The sequence below is a fragment of the Gossypium arboreum genome, chromosome 13 (assembly GCF_025698485.1).
Source record: "Gossypium arboreum isolate Shixiya-1 chromosome 13, ASM2569848v2, whole genome shotgun sequence".
Classification (NCBI taxonomy): domain Eukaryota; kingdom Viridiplantae; phylum Streptophyta; class Magnoliopsida; order Malvales; family Malvaceae; genus Gossypium; species Gossypium arboreum.
The window spans coordinates 28,354,005-28,380,175 of NC_069082.1; the positions used below are offsets into that span (position 1 = coordinate 28,354,005).

Below are 26,171 nucleotides of genomic sequence, written 5' to 3' on the forward strand. Positions count from 1 at the left end.
TTATCATCATTTTCTTTTTCCATTTCTTTAATGCTAACTTTCTTATTTTATTGTTTCCTACATGCATCACTAGTCTAACATGTTGGAGACATGTTTCCACCCATAGCATGGCCGGCCATCATGCTTCATTTTGGCTAATTTGACATGCAAGGACAACACTTTCCCACATGTATTAATAGGCCACCTTACATTTGCCTAGCACATTTCTAAATTTTCTCACATAAGTCCTATTTGATAAAAATTCACTTACAATTAACAAAATCCAAACATGAAATTTTCACACATGCATATATACATATAATGAGCATCAATTATGATGGTTAATTATTATTATGACTCGGTTTAGTGGTCCCGAAACCACTTTCCGACTAGGGTCAATTTAGGGATGTCACAGTTTGAAAGAATTCCCAAGTCACTTGCTCTCTAGGCACCACAGAAGTCAGAGTACTCCACCAATAGTAGGCGGAATCGCGTAGCAAGGAGATGGTACACTTTAAGCACTCATCGGGTGTACAAGATAGCTCATCGAGCACCCGGATAGTGTTGTCCAACCAAAATTCAGCTTGCTCGGCATCGTCATCGTCCGTAGCTTTAAATTCAATGGCCCCATGTTTTCGAATCCTGTCGACTGGGGGCTTACTTGACCTTATTTGGTCCGGAGGTATTGTAGGTGCGGGGGTTGCATTTGTCGGGAATGGAGGTTGTGGAACAGCCGTGTTAGTTCGAATGTATTGGTTAAACCAATCATTCATCACACTATAAAAGGCTTGCCTAGCCTCATCATTCGGATTGCTGGCCATAGGTTGAGAGTCCGCCGGCGCTGTCCCTTGCGCGGGAGCAGGCGCCACACTCTCCAAATCATCAGCTATTGCTCGGTTGGGATCGGGATCCATTGCTATAAACAAACACAAAGTCAAATTGTCAGAAATCACCACACTATCGATTCATCATTTAATGGCATGTATAGCTAGACCCCAAACATATCACGGTAGTCCTAGAATCGACTAAACCGTAGCTCTGATCCAAAAAAAATTGTAACACCCCGAACCCGAGACCGTTGCCGGTGTCGGACACGAGGGGTTAACAAGCCAAAACCACTTATGGCACCGACCAATTTGACATTCCAGGCAAGCTGGAAAACTGCGTTGCTGTCGCCTTAAAAAGCATATCTCGAGTTTCACAACTCGGAAACTGATTCCATAAATTTTCCCTGAATTTAGACTCATATATCCATCCATGGATTTATTGCTAGAATTTTTAGTTGGGCCAATTGGTACAGTTTATTAGTTAAAGTCACCCATGTTACAGGGGTCGACTACACTGACCTTCGCGCATTACAACTTGAATATCTCTCTGTACAGGGTTTCAATACTGATGCCGTTTGTTTCTAATGAAACTAGACTGAAAAATAAATCTGCACATATTAGGCATGACTTCTAATTCATTCTGGATAATTTATGGTAAATTTTCAAAGTCTCGACAGGGGACCCAGAAACAGTTCTGGCCCTGTCTCACGATAACTTTAGTATCTCTTAACACGTAACTCCTATGACCGTTTCGTTTCTTCCATATGAAAGTAGAATCATCAAGGTTCATTTACATAATTCTTTCACTATTTAATACCATCCCTACAATTTTTGGTGATTTTTCACATTCCCGTCACTGCAGCTGGCAGCACCTGTTTTTAAGGTAGGTCTTACCTATTTTGTAGTCTCCATGAACCAACTAGTCTTGCCATACATAGGTTCACCTATGATCATTTTAGCCATTCAATGGCTGATCATGTGACCAACACTCCCATTTCCAATCTATAATCACATCATGAAACCATATATATATACAAATCACAAATGGTCTAAGTTAGTACTTTACTTCTACGAGCCATTTTAGCATGGCCGTACACATGTACATCACAACACATTTGAACCAACAAGGGTAGTCCTATACATGCCATTTCAAAGTTCAACCAAAATTATACCAAAATGGAGGCTTTGATAGTGTGGATGACTTGACTTCAATGATCCCGTATCCGATCACTAACGAACAAAATCTATAAAGCGAGAGCCAAAGCAACAGGGTAAGCATTTTATGCTTAGTAAGTCTCAAGCAATAAAATCAGCTTTAACTAAAGCATTACATTCACATAGCCAAATGAATCATTTCATTAATACACATTCACATAATCATACTTACTTCACACTTCATCATTGTATACTTTCACAAGATATCAACCAATTCAATAGCTGAAAATTCGTTAGTCGATTGAACGAATGTTACTCAAACATATCGACTTTTCCAATGCACATATAAACATACCTTATCCTTTGGGCTTTTCGAGCGTACTAATTAAATTTATTACAGCAACCAACGCTCACCTTCAGCCCAAGCTTCTTCGGAATACAACCGGATATAACCACATGCACGAATGCCTTCGGGTCTTAGCCCGGATAGAACGACTTGCACAAATGCCTTCGGGTATTAGCCCGGATTTAACAACTTGCACGAATGCCTTCGGGTCTTAGCCCGGATGTAGTCACTAGCACAATTGCCTTCGGGTCTTAACCCGGATATAATTACTAGCATAAATGTCTTCGGGACTTAACCCGGATATCATTCAATTGCTCATGCAAACACATACATCAATAATCATTACACATCCATGTTTCATTTTCGTTACTAAGGCTCAAACACAAACATATCACTAGCATAATCGCCTTCGGGCCTTAGCCCGGATATCATTCAAATACTCATACACACATAAATCAATAATCATTATACATCCATATTTCATTTCACATAATTCGAGTAGGGTCATTTCTTGAGGACTTACCTCGGATGTTGTCGAACGGCTTCAACGGCTATTCGATCACTTTTTCCTTCCCTTTATCGGATTTAGCTCCCTTTTGCTCTTGAGCTTAATCTTGATGCAAGTTTAGCCAAATCTCCTTCTAGATCTCTTCTAAACAAAGAAAATGCAGCAAAAATCTCTTCTTCCTCTTAGGAATTTCGGCCAAAGGAAGGAGGGGAAAAGATGAACAATTTTTTTTGTTTTTCTTTCTTAGTCTTTGCTCAAAGAAAGGATGAATGACAACTTTTTTTTTCTTTCTTTCTCTCTAGCTACGGCACCATGGGGGGCATCCATGCTCATTTTTTTTTTTTTTCATTTCTTAATTCTTTCTACATAATGCACTAACTAAACATGTTGGAAACATGTCCCCTTGCCCATCATCTAGACATGGCCGGCCACTCATCCAAAATAAATGGAGTATTTGACATGCAACTCCATTTATTTTGCTTCATTCCTTTATTAACCTCTTAAAATTAGCTACATATTTTTAAATCCTTTCACATGAGTCCTTTTTCTTTCAATTCACAATCAAATTAACTAAATCAAAGAATTCAAAATTCACACATGCATTTTCCCATATTCTAGACAATAAATATTACGTTCGAGCATGTCGGTGACTCGGTTTAGCGGTCCCGAAACCACTTCCCGACTAGGGCCAATTTTGGGATGTCACACCTTTTTTACGCATACATGTATAGAAATTAAGAGAAAGGAATCAAAAAAAAAAAAGAGTTTTTGGGCAGAAGGTGATTATCCTTCTTTTGTTCTTTTTTGTTGGAGCAGGATTTGCATCGTTCTTTGGTGATTTTCTTTCTTTCATTTCTCATTTTAATATAGAATAAAAAGGATTGGGATAAAGAAACACTCACCTGAATCAATCGGGTTGTCAGAGTTGCATCTTCCTCTTCGAAATCAAGCCCAACTCATTGCTAGTCATCTATTACAATGATAGTGTGGCGATTGGGGGAGAGTTTTGGTCGGCCAAATGAGAGATTAAAAAGAGGCTAGGGTTTCAATTTCAAAAGGACCGATTGTTTCATTTTTTTGGGAGGAATTGTTTGCTTTTATAAAAGTTTTGAAATGGTACCGTGTAAGAAGGGTGGGGAGAGCCTTTTGCGCCTAAAATGGTCTATTTATGCAACAAGTCCTTCCCCTTGCGCACAACCTTCAATTTGCGTCCAATTTGCCTACCTTGTGTTTTAAAATTTGGCCTGCTAATTTGTGCGTTATTTCACTTTGATCCACGGTTCCATGCAGCATTGTAGGCATGAGATATTTACAAATTCAGTCCTTATACATTTATGCGCTTTGAGCATTGGTCCATATTATGATTACTTTATTTGTAAATTATCCTCCCTATTTTATTGCAGTATTAATTTGGTCTTACAATTGTACAATTGATTAATTTTTAATACATTTAGTATGTGTATGCCTTAATCCATGTTAATAATTTTGGTTGTTACATTTGTACAATTATTTTTAGATTGTTTTTTTCACATTATGTATCCTATTTCTTTAAATATTTTATATGTATTTGTATGTTAATCATTAGTTTAAGTTTTTTATAATAACTATTATTTTGCATGTTGTAATATTTTTTATGTATTATATTGTTTTAATACACTATTAATAAGTGTTGTTAATATATTTATATACATAAATTATTTAAAATATTTCTTAATTTATGTTTAATTAGCAAGTCTTTATGTACATATGATACTTTTTGGAAAATCTATCTTTGTATTCATAAAATTGTTATTTTGAACACGTGTCTCCATATTATGTTATCCAAGTATCTTATTTAATTTCTCTTTTAAATAGTTTTAAGTAAAATGGTATGTATGATAATATAATTTCACATATATTTATTTTTAAACAAAAGTTTTAAATAAAAATCTATCATATGAGTAATACGTTGCCATGAATTATAATTTATTCATATTTAGTATATTATTTAAATTATTATTAAACATATGTTTTGTACTTATATTTAATTTGCATCTATTATTAAAGCTTTGATATTCTTATACATATCTTATACATATAGATTTTAATAAACTTGTAATTAATTGCATTTTTATTTATTATGTATATAATTTATGATAAAACTAGGTTAATTCTATAATTCATATTTTAATTAAATGATATTTTGACATATAAATATTTTAACATTTTTCCACATGTATATGGCACATATTAAATTATTTTTACTATGGTACTTGTTATTATTTTCATATAACTTTGTGTAAATATTTTTCTATGTATATATATCCTCTTTAAAAATTATTTATGCGTATAATGTTTTTAAGAACCCTTTTAAATCATATAATTTATTGTATTTCATATTATCCTTATGTTTTTTTATATATATATTTTGCTATTTATATAACTTATATGTTTACTTTTTTTTATACAATATTAATTTCATTCTTTTTATCAATAATTATACCCAATGTTTATCTATATATAAAGATTTCATAAATTTACTTTATATATTATCTTATATCATATACCATGTGTTCACCCATCTATTTTGAAAATGTCTTATACCATATCGACCTCTAAACTCCATTTTGTTTTCAGATATGATATGTTGGTTGACTTATAATGTGCCATGTTTATTATTGGCGTATATCATCTATCTATTGTTTTATTTCTTATATAAATCATTTGTCAACCACGTTTACGAGTTTGATTATATTTTCTTGATCAATTATGCTTAGTTATAAGTTTGTTAATTGGTATTGCATTTTATGTATGCATATTACCCCAAGTTCTATTTTCCCTTTAGCCTACAAATGTCGCATTACAATTTTCAACTTCCTTTTTTGAAAAATTCTAATTAATTATTCCATCATATTTCAAGTCAAACTAATATGTTTTAAGCTAGTTTTATAATCAATCTGTAACACCCCAAACCCGGCCTAGACGTTATGACCGGATCCGACGTGCCACATCAAAAACGTTAAAAACATTTCTCCGTTCTAAGTTCAGAAAATCGTACTTGATGTTCAAACGATTAATTCATTAAGGGTTAAAGTAAATGGAAGCTGCGCACTGGTAGGAAACCGGAAAAAGGAGGTGAGTCCATCGATCGCTTAAGTACCGAGCTCTTTCGGATCCAATCCTAGACATGCACACCGCCATTGCCACACTCTAACATCGCGTATATTTTTAGGTTACCATTGAAATTATGTCTATTTTAGAATAAAACGTAATTAAGTTTGTAAAACGTTGTCATAGCAGAAGCCTTGTTTGTAATCGTGTTACTTCGAAATCAGTTTATGTTTTTGGAAAACGAACCCTAGATCTAGCCCATTTTGATAGTTAATATAATTTAAGGTCATCATGATAAGTTATAAATCGAAACCCAATTAAAAATAATCATAAGCGGCCTTATTACATAACAAAACCCAAATCATCAAAGTAAAGAAAATTGAAGTCCAAATCACCAGAAGAAATCCATATTGCAGAACGAGTGGCCACTCCGAATCCCTCGCAGCTCCAAGCCACTATGGCTGGGGATTACCTGTATGGATGAAAATAGGGGATGAGTTTGGAGAAACTCAGTGTGTAAAATTAACCCAACCATAACCCATATCAGCTCAAGCCACAGAAACAGAATAAATTGGCCTTAGCCCAGAACATAATACAGAATTAAGCCCATAGGCCTATGACAGATCAGATTAGATATTTCATGTATATGCAAAACCCAACCCATATCCAACCATGTACACCCCCAAACCATCCTTTCACCATGTGGGGAGACTACTCGACCCACTCAACCGCTACACGCCACAGAATTATGCAACATGGCTGCCAGAACAGATAATGTGACAAAGTCACCAGATCTGAGATAATCGTGGCGAGCCACCGTATCGTAAATATGTGGCAGAGCCACCAGATCAGATAATTGTGGCATAGCCACCAGGACGCTTCCTCCAAAATATAACCCATGTCCCCATGCAACAAATATTCATTCATGGAATACATCATACAGATTTAAATCAACATGCTTTTCAGACAAAATTAACCCTAGGGGGCATATTGGTCATTTACACGTAGGGGTATCATGGTAATTTTCCATACATAAGGGTATTGTAGTGATTTAGCTACTTCTAGGGTTTTCATGCATATCCTATCCATTTACGTACTATCAGAATACTTATCGCGCATACTTACCAAATTGAGCCCGTTGGCCCATGAACCCGATTTTTAGCCCATTAAGCCCAATTTATCAAAATGCACGAAATCGCACGTACTGGAGTTTATTACCTTCAGAATACCAAACATACAAACCCAACTATCTTACGAGCATTCGCTTTTCGCAAATTCCCAAAATACCAACTTTCCAAGCATTTCGCTTTTCGGCTTTTGTCGATCTAGTCTATGAGAGGTGTCGATTACACACTGTTTTATGACAATTACCGACGAGATCCACACACTAACGCCTACAATTATAATATCGCCACGTTAATCTTACTACCGAAATGAACTACATATTAACTTCTTACCATATTCGGCCAACAACACCTTAGGCCTTAGCATTCCTACCTTTGCCGAAAATAGTGTCTCGATCCAGATCCGTTCGCTCCACTTGTTCAAGCCCTTGATCAACAGCCTCTTAATCACACTATTACCAAAATAATACTATTATCACAACCCCTTAAGGCTACAAGTCCAAAAACGACAACCTCCCTAACCTTTTAGGGATTCCGGCTTTTCTTAAAATATGCAAGATAGACTAAGTTGGAAAGACTTACCACCGATTCTTCCAGTCAACATTCCCCCTTAGTTCCTACTTGATTCTGATGCAGTTCTAAGCCCTCAAACAATAACAAAAAGTCGAGCCCTCAATGATCTCAGTATTCGGCTATGCCCCTAGGATAGTGTGGGAGCTTCTGCTTTTTGGAAAAGTGTAGAGAAAGATAAAATATGAGGGTTTTTACTTGTGGTATTGTCGACAGAAACCTAGGGTTTAGAGGTTGAGAGAATCGGCCAAAGATGATGAGAAAAATAAGAGATTTGGCTAGGGAAAAATCGGTACAAAAGGAGTCAAGTTTTTAGGATTTCGGGATTTGAAGCAATCAGCTATAGTCTTAAAAATAATGGAAGAAAGGTGGTATAGAGTAGGGTGGCTGAAGGATTCGGCTATGGGGAAAAGAAGAAGAAAAGAATAAGTGGATGGAGAGAAAAGAAAAAGAAAAGAAGAAGAGAATGGTCAGGAAACGGCACCAATTACCACTAATGCCGAATTTATACTGGCACTAACCCTAGCCGAAATTCCCATGCTAAAGTCCCTTGGCCGGCCACCTCTTGTTCCTTGACAAGCTCCTAGATTTCCTCCCTTATCTGCTCCTAAATCCTATCCCTTATCAACTCCTAAATCCTATCCCTTATCAACTCCTAAATCCTCTCCTGACAGACTTTGTAACGCCCCAATTTTCGGGAATTCTGTGAATGTTGGCATAGGTTTAATTATGTTAGTGGGCCTCTAGAAAGCCCAAACTTAAGATAGAACCCAACAATTTTAGTTAATTTTTGTTCCATAAAAAAAAGGGGGTAAAATTATAAAATAGGACCTATGTGAAAATGTTTGAAAATGCTATAGGCTAAATTGAAGTGGCCAAATAAATAGGAGTGCAAAATAGGAGGATTTGCATGATAAACCTCCCATTTTACATGAAATGGCCAACCATCATGTTGTTGTAGACAAAATGTACACTTGATATCCATAATTTATGGTACAAATTGATACAAATTGATAATGGGTTAGGTAAATGTTCCATGACAATGGATTAGGTAAATATTCCATGATAATGGGTTAGGTAAATGTTTCATGATAATGGGTTAGGTAAATGTTTCATGATAAGAATTACATGTCTTTTGTATTAAAGAATTAAATGGATGAAATATGAAGTTTTATTAAAAGAAAAAGGGGTGAAAAGAACAAAGTTTTGTCCATCTTTGTTCATCATAGCTGAAAGTTAGAGAAGAGAAAGGAGAGGAGAAAGCTCTTGAGTATTCGGTCATTAGGAGGACGAAAATTGAAGGTAAGTTCTTGGTACCTTGCTTCTATTTTGAGGTTCATGAGTTCTTCTTGATTCTACCTTAACTCTTGAAGTATATTTTGATTTTAGTTGTGTTGTGAGCATTTAGTCATGAATTAAAATGAAGGAAATGGTTGTTGTTTCATATTCTTTTGATGAAAATGGAAGATAGGTGAAGTTGAGCCAAACAAATGAGCATGCATGTGCCTTAGATGTTAAAGGAAAAATCAGCTAACATGTTGTGCTTTAAAATGATGAAATGGAGATTATTCTTAAGTAAAATCATAGATATGTGATGATTGATTGGTGATATAAATGTTTAAATAACATGCATGCAAGGTATGTGTGAAAGAGTGATTTGGTAATAAATCTGCTTGGGACAGCAGCAGTAACGTGACTTTGGAAAATCACCATAAATTGTGAGAGATGAATTAGAAGCTGAATAAATTATGTAATTAAAGCTTATTGAGTCTAGTTTCTAATGAAATAAACAAGAACACATTTTGAATTCTGTACAGTGAGGAATTTGATTCGCAATGAAGAGTGGTCAGATTAGTGAAACAGTGAAACATGGGAAACTTTGAGAAAAATCTGGTATTGATTGGCTAAACCAAAAATTCTGAAAATTTTATGGATAGAAGATATATGAGTCTATTTTCAGGGAAAATTAACAGAACTTGATTTGGAGTTTCATAGCTCTAGTTATAAATAATTTAGTGACTGTTGCTCAGGAAGACAGCTTGCAGTGAAATTATGATTATGTGGTAAACATTGACAAAAATTTGTTAATGAGTTGCTTATTGATTTCTTATAAGCTTACTATGATCTGTAGGTGTGGTTGGCCGAATATTGTAAGAGGTTAATGCGTAGTTTGTATTTGAATAGTTAGATTAACGTGTTAGTAATCCAATTGTAGGCGGTTCGTGTGTGGATCTCACAAGATATCGTCGCAAAGCATGTGTGTAACTAACACCCTCTTTCTTAGTCTAGATCGGCAAAAGTCGAAAAGCGAAATGCCGAAAATCGGTATTTTGTAGATTTATGAAAAGCGAATGCTCGTGAGGTAAATCGATTAATGTTTTTGGTAAGCTGCAATGTTTGGACCGCAAAGTGTATGATTTTGTGCCCTCGATATTTTTGGGCTTAATGGGCCAAAATTGGAATGATGGGCCAATCGGCCCAATTCGGTAAGAACCCTCGATGACGTAATTACGTTAGTACGTGAAAGGTAGGAATATGCATGAAAACCCTAAAATAGATAAATTACTGAAATACCTTTAAAAGTGGAAAATTTACAATTTTACCCTAAGAGATAAATTACCGAAATACCCCTAGGGTTAAAATGACCTAAATGTATGTTTGACTATTGTTATTTACTGCATGCCATGTTGTTATTATCGATGCATGGGATGGGATATTGATGGAGGAAGTACTGAAAGTGGCTTGTCCACGTCTTGGAGGCTTTGCCTCAATTTATTGATAATCGAGCGACAAGGTCAAATCGTGGAGTGTTAAATTTGGGTGGGTTGAGCTATTCCCCACATGGAGTGTATGGGTGTACGGTGGAGTGTAGTGGTTGGTGGGTTGAGTAGTCTCCCAAATGGGCTTGCATATGTTTCTTGATGTTGCATGTATTTTGAAATGGGCCTATGGGCCATCTTGTTATCTGAATAAGGGCTAAGGCCCGGTTATTATGTCTGAAAAGGGCTCGCCCAAGTACCACTATTACGAATGGGCTTAGGCCCAATAGGCTTGAGTGACTTGGGCTTTGAATGGGTTTTCCTTACACACCGAGTTTCCCTAAACTCACCCTTTTATTTTCATCCACGCAGAAATCCCCAACCATAGTGGGCTTGGAGCCGTGAGGGAATTTGAGTGGCCACCCTTTCGAAAGTTTGATTTTCTTCTCGTGAACTGAACATCCTTTTATTTACGTTTAAAGTTTTGGGTTTTTAAATGTAATAAGGCCGCTTATTTATTTTTGATGGTTTTAATATGCATTACTAAGATAGGTATTACTTATTTTAACTGTTGAAATTGGATAGCTTTAGGGCGCATTTTCAAAAACAACAGTTGATTTCAAAATAACACGACAACAAGCAAAGCTTCCGCAATGAAAGTATTTTCCAAAATTAATCACTTTTCCTAAAAATGACTTAATCAAATCGGTTTCCTAGAAATATCCATGACATTAAGGTGTGGCAATGGCGGTATGCATGTCTAGGATTGCATCCGAAGGGAGCTTGGTACTTAAGCAGTCCGATGGACTCACCACCTCTTTTCCGATTTCCTACCTGGTGCACAGCTTCTATTCACTTTAACCTTTAATGAATTAATCTTTTGAACATCAAGTACGATTTTCTGGACTTAGAATGGAAATTGTTTTTTACGTTTTGATGTGGCATGCCGATCCGCCATAACTTCGGGCCGGGTTTGGGGTGCTACATTTAGTGGTATCGAGCCTAGGTTGCAACAACTCTACTGTGGAATGGGTTTACAAAACAAAGATTTTGAAAGTGAAAATTTTATAAAGAATGCGAAAAACTCGATTTTCAAAATTTAGATCTTTAGAATGTGGCATTCGAATCTCCTACCAAGTCTGTAAGTATTACTCGAACTTTTCGAATATTTTCTGAATTATCTGTCTGCATCTTGAAATCCTACTAGGATACTATAGATAGGATGATACTGAAACCATAGGAAAATCGATAAGAGATCAAATCGTAGCTAGACTTCGATTCTGCGAAAATAAACTCGAACTCTCGTCGATTCATAAAACATCTGTAATAAACATTGGAATATTAATTGATGCATAAAAATTCGTAATCAAGATAATACGACATGAGTACAAGAGGCCGTGGATGGAGCCGAGGAAGTGCTCAAGCGAGATCTTCGTCTTCGAGACATATGCCGGCGGTGGATGCACCGGTACCATCGGCAATAGAGGTAGAGTCTCATGACCGCGGTACTGAGGATGATGCCCTGTCACAGGCAATGCTTCGTGTTCTGGAAAGGGTTGCCGGAGCAAGTTCGGGCAACGAAATTCAGGGATCTATTTCTGAATGACTTCGGGACTAACGGAACGGAGAACTTTAAGAGCGTGTCTGGTATAGCCCCGAATATGGCGGAATATTGGTTAGAGGCCACAGAACGGATTATGGACGACTTGGACTGCTCTGAGGAGATTGTGAGTGGAGTATCTGTACTAAGTCCTTGGGTCACTTTCGGTTAGGGTAGACAAAGCAGTATAGGAATGTACCCTTAGAAACTCAAGGTAAGATTTTCCCGGAGATCGATGGAGTTACCATTCGAGAGTTTGATCTCATTTTGGGAATGGACTGGCTTGTTAAGCATAAAGCGACTCTGGATTGTGCTGCTAAACGAATGGTGTTAAGGACCACAAAGGATGAGGAGGTTATGGTGATAGGTGAGCGAAGGGATTATTTTTCCAATGTGGTGTCGGCATTAAGAGCCGAAAAGTGGATTCGGAAAGATTGTGAGGTCTATTTGGCATTTATAAGTCAGTCAGAAGAGGAGGGACTGACAGTGGATAAGGTTAGGACCGTAAAGAAGTTCCAAGATGTTTTACCGGAGGAGCTTCCAGGATTGCCTCCGAATCGAGAAGTTGAGTTTGGAATAGACTTGTTGCCTGGAATGGCGCCTGTGTCTATCGCACCATATAGGATGGCACCGAAGGATTTAGTAGAGTTAAATGCTCAAATTCAAGAGTTGTTGGATAAGGGCTTTATTAGGCCAAACGTGTCTTCATGGGGAGCACCGGTGCTATTCGTGAAAAAGAAGGATGGTACAATGCGGATGTGCATTGATTATCGCCAGTTGAACAAACTGATAATTAAGAATAAGTATCCACTGCCAAGGATTGATGATCTATTCGACTAGCTTAGAGGAGCTTCTGTATTTTCTAAGATTGACCTTCGATCCGGTTATCATCAGTTAAGGGTTAAGGAGTCAGATATCCATAAGACGACATTCAGGACTCGGTATGGTCATTACGAGTTTCTGGTTATGCCATTTGGACTGACGAACGCTCCTACAGCGTTTATGGATCTGATGAATCATATGTTCCAACCATTTTTAGATCAATTTGTAGTCGTCTTTATTGACGATATCCTGGTATATTCTGAAACTAAAATGAAACATGATGAGCATCTCCGTATAGTGCTGTAAGTATTAAGGGAGAAGGAACTCTTTGCGAAGTTCAGCAAGTGTGAATTTTGGTTGAGGGAGGTAACCTTCTTAGGACATGTGGTCTCTGCTGAGGAGATTAAGGTGGACCCTCGGAAAATTGAAGCGATTTTGGAGTGGAAGCCGCCTAGGTCAGTGTCAGAAATACGGAGTTTCCTAGGACTGGCAGGATACTGCAGAAGGTTTGTAGAAGGTTTTTCTGTGATGGCAGCACCTCTGACAAAACACATAAGGAAAGGAGTACCATTTGTATGGACTAAGAAACAGCAGGAAGCTTTTGAGAAGTTGAAGAAAGTTTCGATCAAGCACTTGTGTTAATTCAATGAGTCCGGGAATGATTTTCTTGTGTGCGATGGACGCATCACACGTAGGTTTGGGTGCGTGTTAATGCAAGAGGGTAAGATGGTTGCATATGCATCACGATAGCTTAAGCCTCATGAGGGAAACTATTTGACTCATGATTTAGAGTTGGCAGCGATGATATTTGCACTTAAGATTTGGAGACATTACTTGTGCGGAGAAAGGTGTATTATATACACCGACCATAAGAGTCTTAAGTATTTGTTGACTCGAAGGAGCTGAACCTTAGGCAAAGGAGATGGATTGAGTTGCTTAAGGACTATGACTTGTTTGATCGAGTATCACCCAAGCAAGGCTAATGTGGTAGCCGATCTTTGTAAGTTGTAGAGTCAGATCTCGATCCGAGAGTAATGTTTGCTCGTCGAGTCGTATGATGATAGAAGTCCGTTGGTGAGTTGCAAGTGAGGCCAACTTTGGTGGATCGATTAAGGAAAAACAGTTGAACGATGAGTCTTTGGTCGCTCGTTTTCAACAAGTTAAGGAAGAGGAAACTTCTGAGTTTGGGAGCCAGAAGAGACGCTGAAACAGCAATACCCTCATCTGTTTGGATTAGGTAAATTTCGAGGACGAAATTTCTTTAAGGAGGGTAGAGTTGTAACGCCCCAATTTTCGGGAATTCTGTGAATGTTGGCATAGGTTTAATTATGTTAGTGGGCCTCTAGAAAGCCCAAACTTAAGATAGAACCCAACAATTTTAGTTAATTTTTGTTCCATAAGAAAAAGGGGGTGAAATTATAAAATAGGACCTATGTGAAAATGTTTGAAAATGCTATAGGCTAAATTGAAGTGGCCAAATAAATAGGAGTGCAAAATAGGAGGATTTGCATGATAAACCTCCCATTTTACATGAAGTGGCCAACCACCATGTTGTTGTAGACAAAATGTACACTTGATATCCATAATTTATGGTACAAATTGATACAAATTGATAATGGGTTAGGTAAATGTTCCATGACAATGGATTAGGTAAATATTCCATGATAATGGGTTAGGTAAATGTTTCATGATAATGGGTTAGGTAAATGTTTCACGATAAGAATTACATGTCTTTTGTATTAAAGAATTAAATGGATGAAATATGAAGTTTTATTAAAAGAAAAAGGGGTTAAAAGAACAAAGTTTTGTCCATCTTTGTTCATCATAGCTGAAAGTTAGAGAAGAGAAAGGAGAGGAGAAAGCTCTTGAGTATTCGGTCATTAGGAGGAGGAAAATTGAAGGTAAGTTCTTGGTACCTTGCTTCTATTTTGAGGTTCATGAGTTCTTCTTGATTCTACCTTAACTCTTGAAGTATATTTTGATTTTTAGTTGTGTTGTGAGCATTTAGTCATGAATTAAAATGAAGGAAATGGTTGTTGTTTCATATTCTTTTGATGAAAAATGGAAGATAGGTGAAGTTGAGCCAAACAAATAAGCATGCATGTGCCTTAGATGTTAAAGGAAAAAATCAGCTAACATGTTGTGCTTTAAAATGATGAAATGGAGATTATTCTTAAGTAAAATCATAGATATGTGATGATTGATTGGTGATATAAATGTTTAAATAACATGCATGCAAGGTATGTGTGAAAGAGTGATTTGGTAATAAATCTGCTTGGGACAGCAGCAGTAATGTGACTTTGGAAAATCACCATAAATTGTGAGAGATGAATTAGAAGCTGAATAAATTATGTAATTAAAGCTTATTGAGTCTAGTTTCTAATGAAATAAACAAGAACACATTTTGAATTCTGTACAATGAGGAATTTGATTCGCAATGAAGAGTGGTCAGATTAGTCAAACAGTGAAACATGGGAAACTTTGAGAAAAATCTGGTATTGATTGGCTAAACCAAAAATTCTGAAAATTTTATGGATAGAAGATATATGAGTCTATTTTCAGGGAAAATTAACAGAACTTGATTTGGAGTTTCATAGCTCTAGTTATAAATAATTTAGTGACTGTTGCTCAGGAAGACAGCTTGCAGTGAAATTATGATTATGTGGTAAACATTGACAAAAATTTGTTAATGAGTTGCTTATTGATTTCTTATAAGCTTACTATGATCTGTAGGTGTGGTTGGCCGAATATTGTAAGAGGTTAATGCGTAGTTTGTATTTGAATAGTTAGATTAACGTGTTAGTAATCCAATTGTAGGCGGTTCGTGTGTGGATCTCGTCAGCATATCGTCGCAAGCAGTGTGTAACTAACACCTCTTTCTTAGTCTAGATCGGCAAAAGCGAAAAGCGAAATGCCGAAAATCGGTATTTTGTAGATTTTGAGTGTGCGAATGCTCGTGAGGTAAATCGATTAATGTTTTTGGTAAGCTGCAATGTTTGGACCGCAAAGTGCATGATTTCGTGCCCTCGATATTTTTGGGCTTAATGGGCCAAAATTGGAATGATGGGCCAATCGGCCCAATTCGTAAGAACCCTCGAGACGTAATTTCGTTAGTACGTGAAAGGTAGGAATATGCATGAAAAACCCTAAAATAGATAAATTACTGAAATACCTTTAAAAGTGGAAAATTTACGCTTTACCCTTAAGAGATAAATTACCAAATACCCCTAGGTTAAAATGACCTAAATGTATGTTTGACTATTGTTATTTACTGCATGCCATGTTGTTATTATCTGATGCATGGGACTGGGATATTGATGGAGGAAGTACTGAAAGTGGCTTGTCCACGTACTGGAGGCTTTGCCTCAATTTACTGTTAACTGAGCAGCAAGGCTGCAACTGTGGAGTGTTGGGTTTGGGTGGGTTGAGCTATTCCCACATGGAGTGTATGGCTGGTACGGGTGGAGTGTAGTGGTTGGTGGGTTGAGTAGTCTCCCAAATGGGCTTGCATATGTTTCTTGATGTTGCATGTATTTTGAAATGGGCCTATGGGCCATCTTGTTATCTGAATAAGGGCTAAGGCCCGGTTTATTATAATCTGAAAAGGGCTCGCCCAAGACCACTATTACCCAAATGGGCTTGCATATGTTTACCGATGTTGCATGTATTTTGAAATGGGCCTATGGGCCATATGTTATCTGAATAAGGGCTAAGGCCCGCTTTATTGTAAAAAAGGGCTCGCCCATACCACTTATACTGAATGGGCTTAGGCCCAATAGGCTTGAGTGACTTGGGCTTTGAATGGGTTTTCCTTACACCGAGTTTCCCTAAACTCACCCCTTTTATTTTCATCCACGCAGGAAATCCCCAACCATAGTGGGCTTGGAGCTGTGAGGGAATTCGGAGTGGCCACCCGTTCTGAAAGTTTGATTTTCTTCTGGTGAACTGAACATCCTTTTATTTACGTTTGAAGTTTTGGGTTTTTTAATGTAATAAGTCCGCTTATTTATTTTTGATGGTTTTAATATGTATTACTAAGATAGGTATTACTTATTTTAACTGTTGAAATTGGATAGCTTTAGGGCGTGTTTTCAAAAACAACAGTTGATTTCAAAATAACACGACAACAAGCAAAGCTTCCGCAATGAAAGTATTTTCCAAAATTAATCACTTTTCCTAAAAATGACTTAATCAAATCGGTTTCCTAGAAATATCCATGACATTAAGGTGTGGCAATGGCGGTATGCATGTCTAGGATTGGATCCGAAGGAGCTTGGTACTTAGCAAATCGATGGACTCACCACCTCTTTTCGATTTCCTACCGGTGCATGACTTCCATTCACTTTAACCTTTAATGAATTAATCTTTTGAACATCAAGTACGATTTTCTGGACTTAGAATGGAAATTGTTTTTTACATTTTTGATGTGGCATGCCGGATCTGGCCATAACTTCTGGGCCGGGTTTGGGGTGCTACAGACTTTCACTTCAGTTCCACTACTTACCTTTTCCATTCATAAAAATTAATCCCTTATTTGCTGTCATTGTGACTTGAACCTAGGTCCTCCCAATCATCCACACGCCACTTATAGCATTCCCAGTGGCGTCACTTGCCACTTTACCACATGCTTCCTTGTGATTTATTTTACACAATTAATACCTAAAAGCCCAATTAACCAGAACCCCTTTTTCTTATGGAATTAAAATTAATTAAAACTACCGGGTTTTACCTTAAGCTTGGGCCTTCTAGAGGCCCACTACCGTACTTAATCCTACGACAAAAAAATAGGACACAAAATTTTTAAATTTTTCCAACATTTTTAAAATTCCCGAAAATTGGGGCGTTACACAATCATTTAAAAATCCTTAAAATGAAGACGAGATTCGATCTTTGACAATTCGTGGAATAATGCCCTAACGTGTTGGGTTGCAATTTTGCGTTTACTCAAAATAATAGAATATCCCTTCGAAATTTCACTCATGCCTATTAAAAATTCTTTAAAACGAAGGCGATGTGCGATATTTGGCAATTCGCGGAATTGTGCCCTAACGTGTTGGGTTGCAATTTCTCGTTTGCTTAAAATAATCAAATATCCCTTCAAAATTTCACGCATACCTTCTAAAAATCATTTAAAGCAAAGGAAATATTCGGTGTTTGACAATTCGAGAATCATGCCCTATCGTGCTGGATTGTGATTTCTCGTTTGCTCAAAACAATCGAACATTCCTTTATATTCTCACTCAAGTTTATAAAAAATACTTAAAAACGAAGACGATGTTCAATGTCTGGTGATTTGAGAATCGTGCCCTGTCGTGCTGGGTTGCGCTTTTTCATTAGATCGAAACAATTGAAGATCCCTTCGGAATTTCACTCACATTTTCTAAAATCTTTTAAAATAAAGGCGATATTCGATGTTTGGTGATTTGGGAATCGAGCCCTATCGTGCTGGGTTGCGCCTTTTCATTTGTCCAAAATAATCGAATATCTCCTCGAAATTTCACACGTACTTTATAAGGTAATGCAATGGTCGATGTTTGGAAATTCGAGGAATCGTATCCTACTACGCTGGGTTTCGATTTTCCGTTAGACCAAATAATTGAGCATCCTTTTGTAATTCTCGAATTATAAACTTTCGAAAATCAAAACAAGAAGATTTTGACAACCAACTCGGGTTACTCAAACGGTAAAAAAAAGAACCACATTTCAAAAACTTTTTAATTTTAGACATAAGGACAGTACTTAATCGATTTGGTACCAATTTTGGGCATAGTGAGGGTGTTAATCCTTACTCATACGTAACCGACTCTTGAACCCGTTTTCTCAAAAGTTCGTAGACCAAAATCATTGTTTTAATAAACCAAAAAATGTTTTATTAAACTAACCTCATTTTTAGGTGATCTGATCACACCAAAACAAAAGATCGGTGGCGACTCCATATTTCTGTTTTTCAAAAGTCGATTTCCCACTTTTCTTAAATTTAAAATTTTTTAAATCATGGGATGGTTTCGACAATGGATATGGAAGAAAGGGTTCTTAAAAGCAAGCAGGAACCGATATTAGAAAATATCGACCCAAATGCTTAAAGGCGTTCAAGGTGGAGGATGAAAGTGATAAACCTCGACCCGCTACTTAGCAAAGTAGGAACCTCGGTATAAGGGTGAACGCCAAACTCGGTTGAGCAATAAGTTAAAAAGAAGAACAAGGTTGACACCAACTAAAAACTAGATAGGCCAACAAGTCTTCAACAAAATATGGGAGAAAGATCCTCTCCAAATAGTTTCATTAAGAAAGAAACAATAAAATAATGTTCAAAAAAAGCCCTTTACAAATGAAAGAAAACAAATATTTATAGGCACATAGATGACCATTCAAATTCCGCATCTAGGTGTTCACACAATAATAAAAACGTTCACACTAATGTATTAAAATAGTTCATAAATTCGGCAGATTCATGCACTAGTTGAATGGAAACTTTCTTCCCTCTAAGTGTGTGCATGAATGCTTAGTCATAAAGAAAGGCTTCAAGTGACTTGTATGTGCACCAAAGGTTGCATTCATCTCCTTGGGACGTTCATGCACTTGTATGGAACATGTATCTTCATAATTAAACACTTTAATGGCATGTAGGTTCATAAATGGCAGCATGAACCTAGTAAATTTGTTCTCCCCTTTGTGCATGCACTTAATTCAATCAATGTGTTGAATTATTGAGTTAATTCCTTCCTTTGGACGTTCTTGAACCCATCCATGCATGTGTAGTAGCTTATAGGTCAATTCAAAGCGTGAACATGTTCAAGGAGCTCTATGGTAAACATAGAATTAGTTAGCAGTTACTTCTTGGCCGAATAAGTGCCTTGGAAAGTTAGGAGACAGCCACTATACATGCACTTAAGCCATTCATGCATTCTATCATCCCATGCATTTGATCCATTCATGGACTAGCCTTTAATGTCCATACATGCATTCGACACATGTATGAATTTGTAGAAACCTTGCATCTAGCTGTACATGCACCAGCATTTAATACTTCTTCATTCATGAGTGTGGAATGCCCAAAAGAGATGTTTCTTCATCCATATATTGTGCCATCCTTGATCATTGTATCTACAAAAAAAAAAAGTAAAATTAAATTATGAGACATCATGTAAACACATTAATGTCATGCATTAAATCGGATACAATGTGAACATAATTAAAATATGTAATAACTATGACATATTAAAACAAATATTAATATAAATCAAATTTGATGCTTTAGCCCTTAAGCTAAAGTTGAGCTAGGATTAAACTCCTAAGCTGAAGTTGAGCTAAGGTTTAGCTCGTGAGCTGAATATGAGCTAGGAGTGAGCTCGGTTTAACTCAGGCAAGTTGGATTGAGCTCGAATAAGCTGGATTTGAACTGGATGGAGCTCGTGGAACTGGAAATGAGCTGGGATCAGGTTGCCAACATGTCAATGCTTGTCTTGACAGACTTGCTCGATAAAGTTCGCAGGGCGTGCTCGTATCAACTGATTTGTATACCTTGTGTATACTACCTGAGTATCCATCGATATTTCAATAATTCAACGGAATAAATTCTTGACATGAAAAATTATGAAATTAAAATAAGTGTGTATCAAATACTTCAGAAATACTTGAAAGTTTGTAGCATGATGAGCTCATCCATGTTTATTTGATGTACATGACGTATGTGACTAACTTACTTAATTAAGTGTATGTGATTAGGCAAATTGCTAATTTTTTGGGAAGCATGTTATTGAATGCTTATTTTAATGAATGATATTGGTAAGTTTAATTTCTATTATAAGAACTTACTAAGCATTAAATGCTTACTAGGTTTTATTTCCTCTATTTTATAATGCTTAGAAGCTCGTAAAGGTTAGAGATCGATCGGAGCATCTTCACACTATCCTACAACTTGCTTTGGTATAAATAGTAAACTTATTTTGGTATAATGGCATGTATAAGCTAATTTTACCAATGTTGGCATGTAAGTGGATGTTTGTAATCTAGCCATTGGAATAGCTAGTGATGGTATGTTTTGGTACATTTTTATAAGGTTACATTATAATTAACATATATATGTTTGGTATGGTTAATTGAATTATGGTAAGCTTAAATATTTTACAAAAAGGAAAGTTTAAACACATGAATTTATATAAGGATGTTATATTATACATGATATTGAAGATTGCTTGATTTATATTACTTGAATTGATTGGAAAATGTATGCAAATGTTGTTGTAGGTTGAAGGTTAAATTTGGGTGAGAAATAAGGGTAAGAAATGACCTTATTTTTTCCACACGGGCATGTGTCTAAATCGTGTGTGACAAAAGGCCTGGCACATGGGCATGTGGTTTGGTCGTATGTCCCCTCCATCTTAAAATTTAGAAACAGAATGCTCATAATTAGGCACACAGGTAGAGACATGGGCATGTGTCTTAGCAGTGTGTGACACATGGCCTAGAACACAGGTGTGTGTCTTGGTTGTGTGAATCCTACACCTAATTTTTAAAAATTAAATTGACCATACAGCCTAGCACACGGTCATGTGGCTAGCAGTGTGACCCAAGTTAGAGAGTTACATGGGTAAGGACACGATCTGGGACACAGTTGTGTGCCTCACATCGAATGCCCACACGGCCTGAGACATGGGCATGTCATGTAACAGCCCATTTTCGGTGAGATCAGAACAGTGGTTTCAGGACCACAAATCCGAGCTAAAAATTTAAAAATTTATTTTATCTTATTTTATTTTATTTTATGGTTGGCATCAGGATAGAAAGGTCACATAAAAATTTCGACGCAAAAATTTTGATGCGAAAATTTTATCGATTGTGTGGTTAATTAGGTAAAGGACTAAATTGCATAAATTGAAAAATTTGGGTTCTAATAGCTATAGGTATCAATTAGCTATGGAATTTAAATCTTAAGGTCCTTATATGGTAGTTAGATCATTGAAGGGTAGTTAGTAGATATTTTAATGACTCATCCATGGAAAAATTTAAAATAGCTAGGAACCAAATTGGAAATCACTAAAATAAAAAGATGACAAATACTTAAAAAGAATCATCATCTTTTCTATCATCTTCACCCCCAAAATTTCTATGGAAACCCTAAGAGAGAGGATGAAAACTTTTCAAGCTCAATAAGGTATGAAATCAAGTCTCGTTTTTAATAATTTTTTTATTTTTGGAATCAGGATAACCTAATGTCTCCATTTAGGGGATTAATTTGAAAACTTATCAAGGTATAAAATTTGGGTCATGGATGAATATGCTTAAAATTAGAAAATGAAAGTTTGTTCGTAGACAAACAACTTTTACAAAAAAAGTTTTGATGAAAACTTAATTTAGGGACTAAAATGAAAAAGTGGTAAAATCTATGGAAAATTCTGAAATTTGTGAAATGTATGTGCTATAAATGTAGTAAATGAATTTTGGCTAGGCTTGGAAAGAGGGTTAAATTTCGTGAAATTCATTTTTCGAGCCGAGGGACAAAATCAAAATTTTTGAAATGAATAAAGGCAAAATGATAATTTTGCCTAGGACGTAATAGAACGCAAATGTGATTGTAATGTGATAGATTAATAGTTAAATTTATCCATATAGATCTGAAAAGACCAACCACCGAATTAGATTGATGAAAGTAAAGGTTTCAGATTAGTAGAAACTCAAAAATGAACCATTTTCAAAGTAAGTTTGTGTAACTTAAAATTGTATATTAATACGTTTCAATTGAATTGTATGATTTTTTTTGTTATGTATGAGATGATATATATACATATTGATATAGTTTTAAGTTGTGTAGTATGGAAAAATTATCGAGTCCCTGTCGAATGTTGAATTTTGATGGGTCGAAAATAATAGTACATATGTTGCAAATAGAATCTAGCTCGGACAGGTAATTCTAATGTAAGACCTTTTGAGTTAGACTAAAAATTGGATTTAGCCTGGACGGGTAATCCATATTAAGTTCTTTAGAGCATATGCTACGGATAGGATTTAGCTTGGACTGGTAATCCTACAGTAAAATATATGACTCAAGGGTGTGTCTTTTTATTATGTACCTCAGTGGGTAATTTTGCACATGTGCATATTATCAGAACATCCATCGAGATTTCAATAGTTTGATGGAAAAGACTCTTGAAGAAGTGGAAAGGTAAAATTAATGGAAGCTTGTAATGTCATGAGCTCATCTATGTTTATTTGAAATTCATATGAAATTATGTGACTTAACTTGTTTGAATGAGTGCATGTTTTTAGGTAACTTACTCAAAATTGATGGAATATATATGTATGTGTGCTTGTGTTAATAAATAAGACCGGTAAGTTTATTTTCTATTATACGAACTTGCTAAGCATAAAATGCTTACTCCATTTATTTTTCCCTGTTTTATAGTGTTCAAAACTTGCAAAGGTTGGAAGCCGGTCGGAGTAGTCATCACACTATCCACTATCTCATTTTGGTATAACTAGAAATCTCATTTTGGTATAATGGCATGTATAGGCTTAATTGGGCAATAATGACTTGTAATGGTTGTTTTATAACCTAGCCATTGGAATGGCTAGTAATGGTCTAAGTTTGGCCATTTTAAAGTGATGTTTTGATAATTATATAAGTGCTTATTATGTGTTGGTTTGATGAGGTTGTGTTAGAATACGAGGTTATAACATGAATAAGTTATATATATTGATGCATGAGATATTACTATATGATTGATGACAAATTTCTTGTGAATATGATGTTGGATATGTCGATGTATGCTTGTGTGTTTTAGTGCAGAAAAATGGTTAATTTGGGTGACAAATCAGGCTAGGAAATGACCTCATTTTCTCCACAAGGGCAGACACACGGCCTGTCCCATGGGCATGTGGTTCGGCCGTGTGTCCGCTATATAAAAAAATGCAAAACATAATGCTCAGAATTGAGCACACGGGCAGAGACGCGGGTGTGTGTCTCAACCGTGTGGATCACACGGCCTCAAACACTGGCGTGTGCCCTAGCCGTGTGAAGTTTGTACCTAATTTATGAAAATTAATTTTCCACATGGCCTAGAACACAGGCGTGTGACTTGGCCGTGTGAGCTCAATTTGGTCATGCGTTACAAGTTAGAGAGTTACACGGGGTCGGGACATGGGCGTGTGTGTCCATACTGTAACAGACCGATTTTGGGGCTAGTCGGAACAGTGGTTCCGGAACCACAAATTTGAAGTAGGAAAATTTGATTTTATTAGATTTTTATGGTCTATAGTTCCACAGAATGATTTTGTAAAAATCTCGTTCAAAAATTTTGACATTTGGGCACTCAATTTAGTAAAAAGGACTAAATTGTAAAAAGTGCAAAAGTCGAGTTCTACATGCTAAAAGTGTCCAATTGCTATGAGATTTTAAATTAGAGGTCCTTATGTGATAATTAGACCATTTGTTAAGTTAGTGGACAAAAGATGGACATGGTGAGATAAAATTTTAAAGTTTGGCAAAAAGGGCATTTTGGTCATTTGGTAAATAAAAGAATAAAAAGGGAAAATAAAGCCAAAATTGTGTCCATCTTCTTCAACCTTGGCTGAAATTTCCAAGCTCTCCATAGCTAGGGTTTTGTCATCTTTCAAGCTTGATAGTAAGTGCATTCTAGCCCCGTTTTTAATTCTCTTTACGTTTTTGAAATCGTATCCACCCGATCTTTCCATTTCTGCCATTGTTTTGAAGTAGGGTTCATGTTTAAAAATTTAACCATGGGTGACATGCATGTGTTTTGATTTTTAATGGTAGAAAAGGAAAGTTTGATGTGTAATAAACAACTTTTACTAAGTGATTTTTCATGAAAATACCTAAAAAGGACCTATTTGTAAAAAGTTGTCAAATGGGTAGTAAAAATCTGATTTAATGAAAAATTTGGGCTGATATGAGCGTGTTTATGGTTCGGCTAGGATTAGGTAACAAAGAAATTGAATACATTTCATTTCATGAGCTTAAGGACTAATTTGTAAAAATGTGAAACTTTAGGGGCAAAAAGGTAATTTTTCCATAGTATGATTTTTGGACTGAATTGAGTTATGTGAATAATGAGTAAGGTAAATTTGCTATTATAAATCAAGAACAACAAAGTTCAGACCTTGATCGGGGAAAGAATAAGGTGTTTAATGATTAAATCCATTTATACTATTTTTATACCAAGGTAAGTTCGTATGTAAATAATGCATTATTATTTATGCTTTAATTGCATTATTATTGTATGAATTGGGATTTACTCTTTGAATGAATTCGACAAAGTTCGACAAGCGAGAAAAACTCGATTGAACCTTAGGAATAGTTAGGATACAAATGTTATGACATTAAGGTTAGTTGAAACTACGTGTAAAACCATATTTGGGATATGGCATTGATATGAGACTTCGTGTAAGACCATAGCTGGGCTATTGGCATCAATATGAGATTCCATGTAAGACCATATCTGGGATATGGCATTGGTATGATACTATGCGTGTGAGATTTCCCGAGTATCCTTTAGTATTCCAAGTGGTTCAATGGGAAACTTAACAGCAATGTTTAAGTTGTGAATGACTATGGTATGTTGTGTAAGATTGTGGTAAGTTGCAAGTTGGTACAGGTATGTAAATAAAACCCATGCTTAATGAGCTCGATATGTGATGGACCCTTGGTAAGGTATGATTGAGTAAGCTATGATGTTAAGGTTTTAATAACATCTATGTTAAGTTTGATAATCAAAGTTTACAATGATATTTATGTTAATTTACTTCATGTTAAATTTATGCTAAAGTGTATATGATGCCTATTATTTGCATTGTAACACCCCTCGCCCGTATCCCTCACTGGAACAGGGTTCGAGGTGTTACCCGACTTAAACTCAGTCAATCACACAAAAACCGTGCTGAAAAATTTCAATCAATTTAAAACTTTCTTTTCATATGCAATCTATCCCATATATGAGCTTACGAGGTCCAAAACATTAAAACCCTATACATGCCATAGACTCGAAATACTAGGATTTACTTACACCGATAATGTGAGCTCGACAGTGTGATAATATCTCCGCTGAACTCTAACCCGAGCAGGTAACTGAAGTCAACAATCTATAAAATAGAGAAATGTAACAACGGAGTAAGCTTTCATAAGCTTAGTAAGTCTTAAGTAATGCAAACAAATAAACGCAATTATACTTCGATTATTTAATTTCTTAAGAGGGCAAATTCTAGGGATATTGCCATCTGGCCGAATATACACAAGCACATAATGCACATTCAGCATTCTTATCACACTTAATCTGAATTCATATAACATATTTAAATCAAATACCCTCACATACTTTCACACCCTGACCAGGTGTATCATGATCATAGGTATAGTTTTAACATTTATTCACGTATGT

General features: G+C 36.1%; 1 long non-coding RNA gene across 1 annotated transcript; it reads left to right on the plus strand.

Annotated features, from left to right (window-relative positions):
• Positions 1–14,524: 14,524 nt before the first annotated feature.
• On the plus strand, positions 14,525–16,947 carry LOC128286415 (uncharacterized). Its single transcript, XR_008276965.1, has 2 exons — positions 14,525–14,681; positions 16,641–16,947. It is a non-coding gene; the product is annotated as an uncharacterized LOC128286415 (long non-coding RNA).
• The last annotated feature ends 9,224 nt before the right edge of the window (positions 16,948–26,171 follow it).